This window comes from Octopus bimaculoides, chromosome 17 (assembly GCF_001194135.2).
Source record: "Octopus bimaculoides isolate UCB-OBI-ISO-001 chromosome 17, ASM119413v2, whole genome shotgun sequence".
NCBI lineage: Eukaryota > Metazoa > Mollusca > Cephalopoda > Octopoda > Octopodidae > Octopus > Octopus bimaculoides.
In genome coordinates, this window is record NC_068997.1 from 42,010,985 (window position 1) to 42,018,901 (window position 7,917).

Consider the following 7,917-nt stretch of genomic DNA (forward strand, 5'->3'; position numbering starts at 1 on the left):
CCTGTGATGGTTTTTATTCCCATGTTGGCCACTTGATAAAATCGATATTTAAATATCGATCTTAACCATATATATATATATAGTCAATTCAAATAAACAAGCAATTCAAATGAACAAATAAAAAAAAAAACAAACAATGAAAGGGGACAACGTGCACAAGAAAAGTATTAACATTGACGCTCGGTGAAAGGAGAGAGTTTGACGTTTCGAGCATCGCTCTTCGTCGGAAAGGAGAAAGGGAAAAGTCCAACTATGGAGAAGAAATCACCAACGGCACACGTGTAGTTACATTGCTTATCCTCCATCTGTTCCAGTTATTAGATTGCGGCCACGCTGGGGCACCGCCTCGAACTTTTAGTCGATTGAATCGATCCCAGTATTTATTTTCTATTCTTAAACCTGGTTTTAGCTTGATCGGTCAACTTTGCCAAATCGCTTAGTTACAGGAACGTAAACACACTACCACCGGTTCTCAAGCCGCGATGAGAGACAAACACAAACACGCACACACATGCATACACGCACACACACGCACGCATGCACACACACATACACATATGACAGGCTTCTTTTAGTTTCTGTCTACCAAATCCACTCACAACGCTTTGGTCGGTCCGAGGTTATAGTAGAAGACACTTGCCCAAGGTGTCACGCAGTGAGATTGAACCCGGAATCATGTGGTTGTGAAGCAAGCGTACGTATGTACATTTGTATGTATGTGTATGTTCTTCCACAGGCCTCCAATTATTCAACAGTGTACGGTTGCTGCTTTACTGACTACCATCATTATGCAAATCGTGGTTCTTCCATAGACCACGATTCTTACTTAGACGACAGCTATTCGCTAGAAAAAAAAAATTATTCGTAAAATTCATTCCCAAATATAACACACTCTCTTAAAAAACACTAGGTAAATTATATTTCTTTTCTATAGGTCCTAAATCATTTATAGATCAGTTTTTCAACATTACGTAGGTCACACTTTTTTTTATACTTCATCAAACCTCGGTCTCCTACCATACAATTATTTCATTCTTCATAGGTCACTGCTCCATCAAAGATTATCAGTTAATTCTTGCAGATATTTTTACTCTGTCGACATTTCACAACTCTACCACAGACCACATACCACAATCCTCAACAGACTAACAATTCCTACACAGTTAATTACTTCCAAAGATCCAGATTTATTTTTGCGTCTCTCACTAAAATTTAGTAGCCCAACAGTTTAATAATTTTAAATCTATTCTTAAATCCAGTAAATATTAAATTGTTTGAATATTTTAAAGTCGTATCCAATCCTAACGAGAAATGTTGCTAGAAAGTTCAAAACATTTATATATATACTCTTTACTTGTTTCAGTCATTTGACTGCGGCCATGCTGGAGCACCGCCTTTAGTCGAGCAAATCGACCCCAGGACTTATTCTTTGGATGCCAAGTACTTATTCTATCGGTCTCTTTTGCCGAACCGCTAAGTTACGGGGACGTAAACACACCAGCATCGGTTGTCAAGCGATGGTGGGGGCACAAACGCACGCGCGCGCGCACACACACACACACACACACATACACACACACACACATATATATATACGACGGGCTTCTTTCTGCTTCCGTCTACCAAATCCACTCACAAGGCTTTGGTCGGCCAGAGGCTATAGTAGAAGACACTTGCCCAAGGTGCCATGCAGTGGGAATGAACCCGCAATCATGTGGTTGGTAAGCAAGCTACTTACCACATAGCCTATATGTCAACAGAATGTGACAGTCCTATTAAAGGACGAGATCAGCGACTGTGAGTCGCTTAAAGAATATATAGCATTTGCGAGTGAAGAAAGCTTTCGTCACTAGCCTGCGATTGTCTCCCACTGAGGACAATTAACCACCTAGAAACCTAGATCTGTGAGAATCACGTAGCGCAAGGGATGGGAGCAATGACCTCCCTTGCAAATGCTATACGGACACAGACTGTGTGTCGATAGCCAGCTGGAAAAGATGTTTTCTTGAGGCTAAAACAACAGTAACATCGTCCTTTATAGGACTGCCACATTCTGTTGGCATATAAACTGTACTATTCAGTAGTGTTACTGTATATCTCTCGCTCAGAGATTTACAACAAATTGTTTTTCTCTAGAAAAGAACAACGTTTTATTTTTAGAAAATCTGTTTTAAATCAAGTATATTACTTAAATTTGGTACCATATCAAGTTTCTGAAATATTGTCCGAAAGCCAACAGTGGTTCGTAGCAAACTCTATTATGTCTTTTTTGCATTGTCATAGACAATTCATGTCAATTTCAAATACGGATATTGGTACTGCTTATACCGATGTATGGCTTTGGATATTGACTTGTGTATATGTCTATGTACTTAGTGCTGGAGATATTGACTACTGCACTGAGTATTAGACTCCATGTATAATTATGTGTAACAATAAATAATGGTTTCTGTGTATGACAATGTGTAATGCGCCTCTTTATGACAGTGTCTTGTATGAGTACATGTACGTATAATAATCAGTATTAGCTTCTGTGTATGCGTACATATTCTTTTATTCTTTCATTCGTTTCATCCCAAAGGCTGTGGCCATACAATATGTATGTATGTATGTATGTGTGTATGTATGATTATTCAGTTTATTTCAAGATTTCTTGTCAATAAAGAACCGGTTTCTAACCTAGACCCAAGGCTCCTTCATTGGAATTTCAACATCAACAACAATTTTATTTCAAGATTTCTTGCCAATAGAGAAAGAGCCGGTTTCTAACCAAGATCCAAGACTCTTTCATTGGAATTTCAATATCAACAACAGGTTATTTTTGTATGTATGTATATGTGCAGATTTGTATGCTTTTTGTATGTATTCTCATGCATATAGTTACATATTTTGACATGTTCATATGTATTTAAATGACAAACTACTGGAAAGTTTTTCAGATTTTTACAGTTCCAGTGATGGATTGGATCTGTAGTCTTCGAATTAGCTTTCTCCTTTCTGGTTTTGGGAAGCATAATTTCTCAAGATTGGTATTTAGGCAGTGTGTTACATATCCCAGGTCCCCAATAATTACAGGCATATACCTGAACTTAAAATCTGGATAGAGTAACTCTAGATTTCTCAATAGTTCAGCATAGGTGTTCTCTTTTTCACTGATCTTCACCTGTATGTTACCATCCGCTGGGCAGCTAATTTCCACAACTGTGCACAGTCTCTCTTCTCTGCCCCAAATTATTATATCAGGTCTGTTGTGCTTATATTTTATTGAGGTTTTCACTGGTACAATATGAGTAGCTATGGCTTCTACCATATTGTGGGTTCTTATTTCTTTGTCCTCGGGATTATCCTTCCGACGGATTTCATAATAGAGTGTCCTAGCTACAACATCATATTTCATCGGTAGATAATACTGTGACATTTTCGGACAACCGCTTATGATGTGGGTGATATCTTCGTTGTGAACTCCACAAAGTCTGCATTGGTTGTCACATTTTACGGCTTTTTCTGCATCTCTACCCCTTTTTTGCATCAGGTACTTGGTTGATATTTCCTGTTCCTGGATTGCAAACACATACCCTTCAAAGTGGAAGGTATTAATCCGGTTATTGATCCATGATAAACTGCTTTGATGAGCGATGTTACTATCATCACTGAGCTTTCTATTAACATATCTATGCATAGGCTCATCCTTTCATCTGATGACACGTTGTGGTAGCGTCGTGCGAATTCTTTGGGCATGTATTCTAGGTTATCAGATAAAGAGTGTTGCTCAAGGAGCTGCCTTCCAAGTCTTATGTTGTCAGCTTCATGTATGCAAACTTGGTCAAGGGATGCACTTCGACGCTTGGTGGTTAAAAGATGTTACCGAAGAAATATGATGCGACATGCAAAAGCATTTTGGACCTGCCACCTTGTTTTCGTTTTAGGTAGAGGCGGTCTAGGTCTCTGTTTATGTGGAAATTATGCGTGCTTGTTAGTATTTTTAGGGTTTTCACATCAATAGCTCGGATCTCATCAAAGCGTCCAATCAAGCAGCCCAAATGTTGGTATGAGTACTGGCACTGCAAACACATTGTGGGCCACTGTTTTATTGAATGCAAAGCGTTCTGAGGTCCAAATTTTCTTTATACGGTCGTAATATTCTTTAGTGACACGTGTTTTGTTACAGGTGCCATTGTAAGATATATTTTCATCCACTCCTAGATACCTGTAACATTCTTCGTCAGATACAGGGGAAACAGTCAAATCATTGATGGAGATGTTACTAGTCTGGTTCATAGTTGTCCCCTTTCTCACAACAATATAACGACATTTATCCTGACCGAACTCCAACCTACATCCTTTGAGAATGTTGTAACTAGGTCAAGGCTCTTTTTTTTTTATCTCATGCATGTTCTTTGCATAAAGTTTTAAGTCATCCACAAAGAAACAGCGTGTAATTCTGGTATTGCTGTTTCCTTGTGAACCACTGAGTTATCCTTCAGACTTCCTTAACATGAATGACAAGGGGGTTTACAGAAAGTATAAACAACATCACAGAGAGGCTGTCTCCTTGGAATATGTCTTTACGTACTGAGTTCAAATTCTGCCGAGGTCGACTTTGCCTTTCATCCCTTCGGGGTCGATTAAATAAGTACCTGTTATGCACTGGGGTCGATGTAATCGACTTAATCCCTTTGTCTGTCCTTGTTTGTCTCCTCTATGTTTATCCCCCTGTGGGCAATAAAAAAATAGATATTGTATTCTATCGGTGAAAATAGACGCGATCCTGTAGCTTTGTATCTCCGCAAAGAAGTGTTTAATTTCAAGATGATGGCCCACGATGAAGTCAGAACAGCTATGGCTTTGACTATTCTCACTGGAACTTTAGCAAGTTGAAAGGCTTCTAGCATCCATGAGTGAGGAACAAAGTCAAAGGTTTTCTTGTAGTCTATGTATGTATGTATGTATGTATGTATGTATGTATGTATGTATGTATGTATGTATGTATGTATGTACGCATGTATTTGTGTGTTGCTTGACAATGCGTACTGCCTGCTATGTGTGTATCTTTGCATAGCGTTTTGGATTGTGTGTGCTTACCTATTCCCTTATTTTGTAAATGGTTTCAGTTATTGGACTACAGTTATGCTTAGGCGCGGACTCAAATAGATTTTTATCGATCCCATTATTGATACTTATTTTATCAATTTCGAAAGGACGAAAAGTAATGTTGACTTAGGTAGGATTTAAATTCAGAACGTAAAAGGACATAAACCAAATATCACGATGTATTTTGACCATTTCAGGAGTTCTCTTCCAGACGGGATGATGATGGACTGTCCATCGAATATCGTATGTCAAGGTGTGTCAGAAGGTTTGCCTGAAACGAGCCGGTCAGTGCATACACCATCCTAATCTGGTTTCCTGTAGTTACTGATAGAAAGTCATGGTGATAGTGTTAAACTGACGTAGTGAAATGACCAAGTGTTTGGTCATCGCCTAAATGAGCTTGCTTCAGTCCAAGTGCGGCCAAATTGCTTTTCTTCCACGTACATCAAGAATAAAGTACTTGAGTATCAATCGAAACATTTTCAAGGGATCAGAATAGAGCGATTGTAATGGAGACTGAATTGAACTTCTGTGGATAAATACATGCGACCATAGGTGAAAGTCATTCTGTACATTTGTAGTGGTCGTCTGAGGTTAAGTAGAATCCAGTGGAAAACTGAGCATGTTGGATCGCAGTCAGTGTAGGTATCTTGATGAAAATAGGCACGATCCTGTAGCTTTGTAATGTCAGAGTATTATCGCAAAGAAGTTCGGCTTGTGTACAATTCATTCGTTCTTTAATTGTAGAGCGAATTCCCATAAGAACAAAAGAAAGGTATTCCAAGTAAGTCTTTAGAGCTGACTTCTGTGGAAATGCGTTTTTATGCCATTAGCTACAGGATGCCTGGCAGTTAAGTCGTGCATGTGTGTTTACAACTGAACAGATGCGTTAATTCCGTAAAGAGATGGAACTCGAGCTGACGTCCTTTGTCTATCGTAATGGTAGTAGGTGTGTATAAAGGAAAATCCAATGAAGCACGAGTGTTTTATTGACTGTCTCAGCAGAGATGTTAGCTAGAGGAATGGCTTCAGGCTATTTGGAAAACTGATCGATGCAAGTCAGCAAGTAAGTATAATTCTGAGGTGAAGGCAGTGCTCCGACAACGTTGATATGTATGTGTTGGGGAAACAGGTATCAGATGTTGTGAAGGTGCCAAGTGATTCAATGATGTAGTGGTATATTTTAGCTTTCTCACAAACCAAGTTAGCATCAGTGTTTGAAAAACAATAGAATGCTGAGAAAACTGCTTGACAATACTTCTACAGTGCGTACTGGCTTTCGTGACCAGTGGAAATGTCTCATCGAATATATCCAGATGAAGAAGGAAGAGATACAAATTGAAGTATTAAATAACACAACTTCCGGAGGCTTGAAAGTTCTTCGTTCTACTCCTAATCAGTTGCAATCTGTACAAGTTCGACGGAGGCAGAAGTGTGTAGGGCATTCAAATGAATGCGAGAGATAGCAACACTGATATGTCAAATATATATCAGTTGTATCTGAGTGATGACATCATGACGAATTTCTCTTGGGGAGTGACAATCAGGTCTGGTCCCGACGGCGTTCGTGTATATTTAGAAAACAAAGTCTTTCTGCATGTGACGGACGCATTTTACACAAAGAAAAATAGTTAATAACTTGCATCCAAAAGTTCTGAGTTTCGGGTGGCTGGAGATGCTTATAAAAGGAAAATGGTTGTAAATAGTTGTCAAAAGACTGATCGCTAGCTTCTGAAATGCAACTCCGACTCGAACAACCGATACATCCACTAAAAACATGCTACTAACTTGGGTTTTCGATGAGCCAATAAGACAATCTCAGACAATATTCTCGATTTTCGTAAAAGAGAGAGATCAACTCTTTGGCATCAAGAGGAATCAGTTGATTCTTCTTGTACGGTTTCTAAGAAAGTACGTCAATGGTTGAATTACTTCCGCGCTTGGGACGAAATCACGACAAAAGTTAATCAGTGTAGTAGTGGTTGTTGTTGTTGTTTAGTCTAAGATTAGATCTGATTGAGTCAATTTAAGATAAAAGGCAATGCCACCACCGTGAGCACCTCTTTGTTTTGATATCATAGACTACATTGTCCAACGTACAATTTCTTTTTAAAGACACTATGATGCACGATGTGATGGCGACTTGGCTGCTATTCGTAGCGTTTCGAGCGACAATGCAGAGTCCCCCAAGTTGATTCGTAACTCTTTAGTTGCTGGTTAACTCAAATCATCCTTGATCGAACACTTTTTATGATGAAAAGTATTCCAGCCGTGACCATCTCGCCTCTTTAGTAGACACTGCAGAACGTAGCTAGAACTAACGAGAACACATCCAATGCGTTCTATTTTTCCAGACGACAGGGATGTAATTTGAGAGAGATGTGACTGGTATTTGTAGCAAACTCTATTTAAACTTTATGAAAATGATATAGCAGTCTTAAAAATGAAATAGAATTAAGAGCTTTGGTATATGTAATATATGTGTGTGTGTGTGTGTGTGTGTGTGTGTGTGTGTATACATTCTTTTATTCTTTTACATGTTTCAGTCATTTGACTGCGGCCATGCATATATACATATAATTGAAGTGTCTTATTAGTAATATTTGCATCAAGGATATTGGGATAAATAGGCAATTCTACCTGGGCGACCGAGATAATGTATACGATTCCATCAGAGTTCAGTTAAACAATAGATGTATAATTTCCATTGAAAAACACATTTGCGGGGGAAAAATACATTACACCAATTAAAAATAATGCAACCTATTAAATACGTTCTTCGAAACTCGTATGTGTATATATATATATATATATATATATATATAT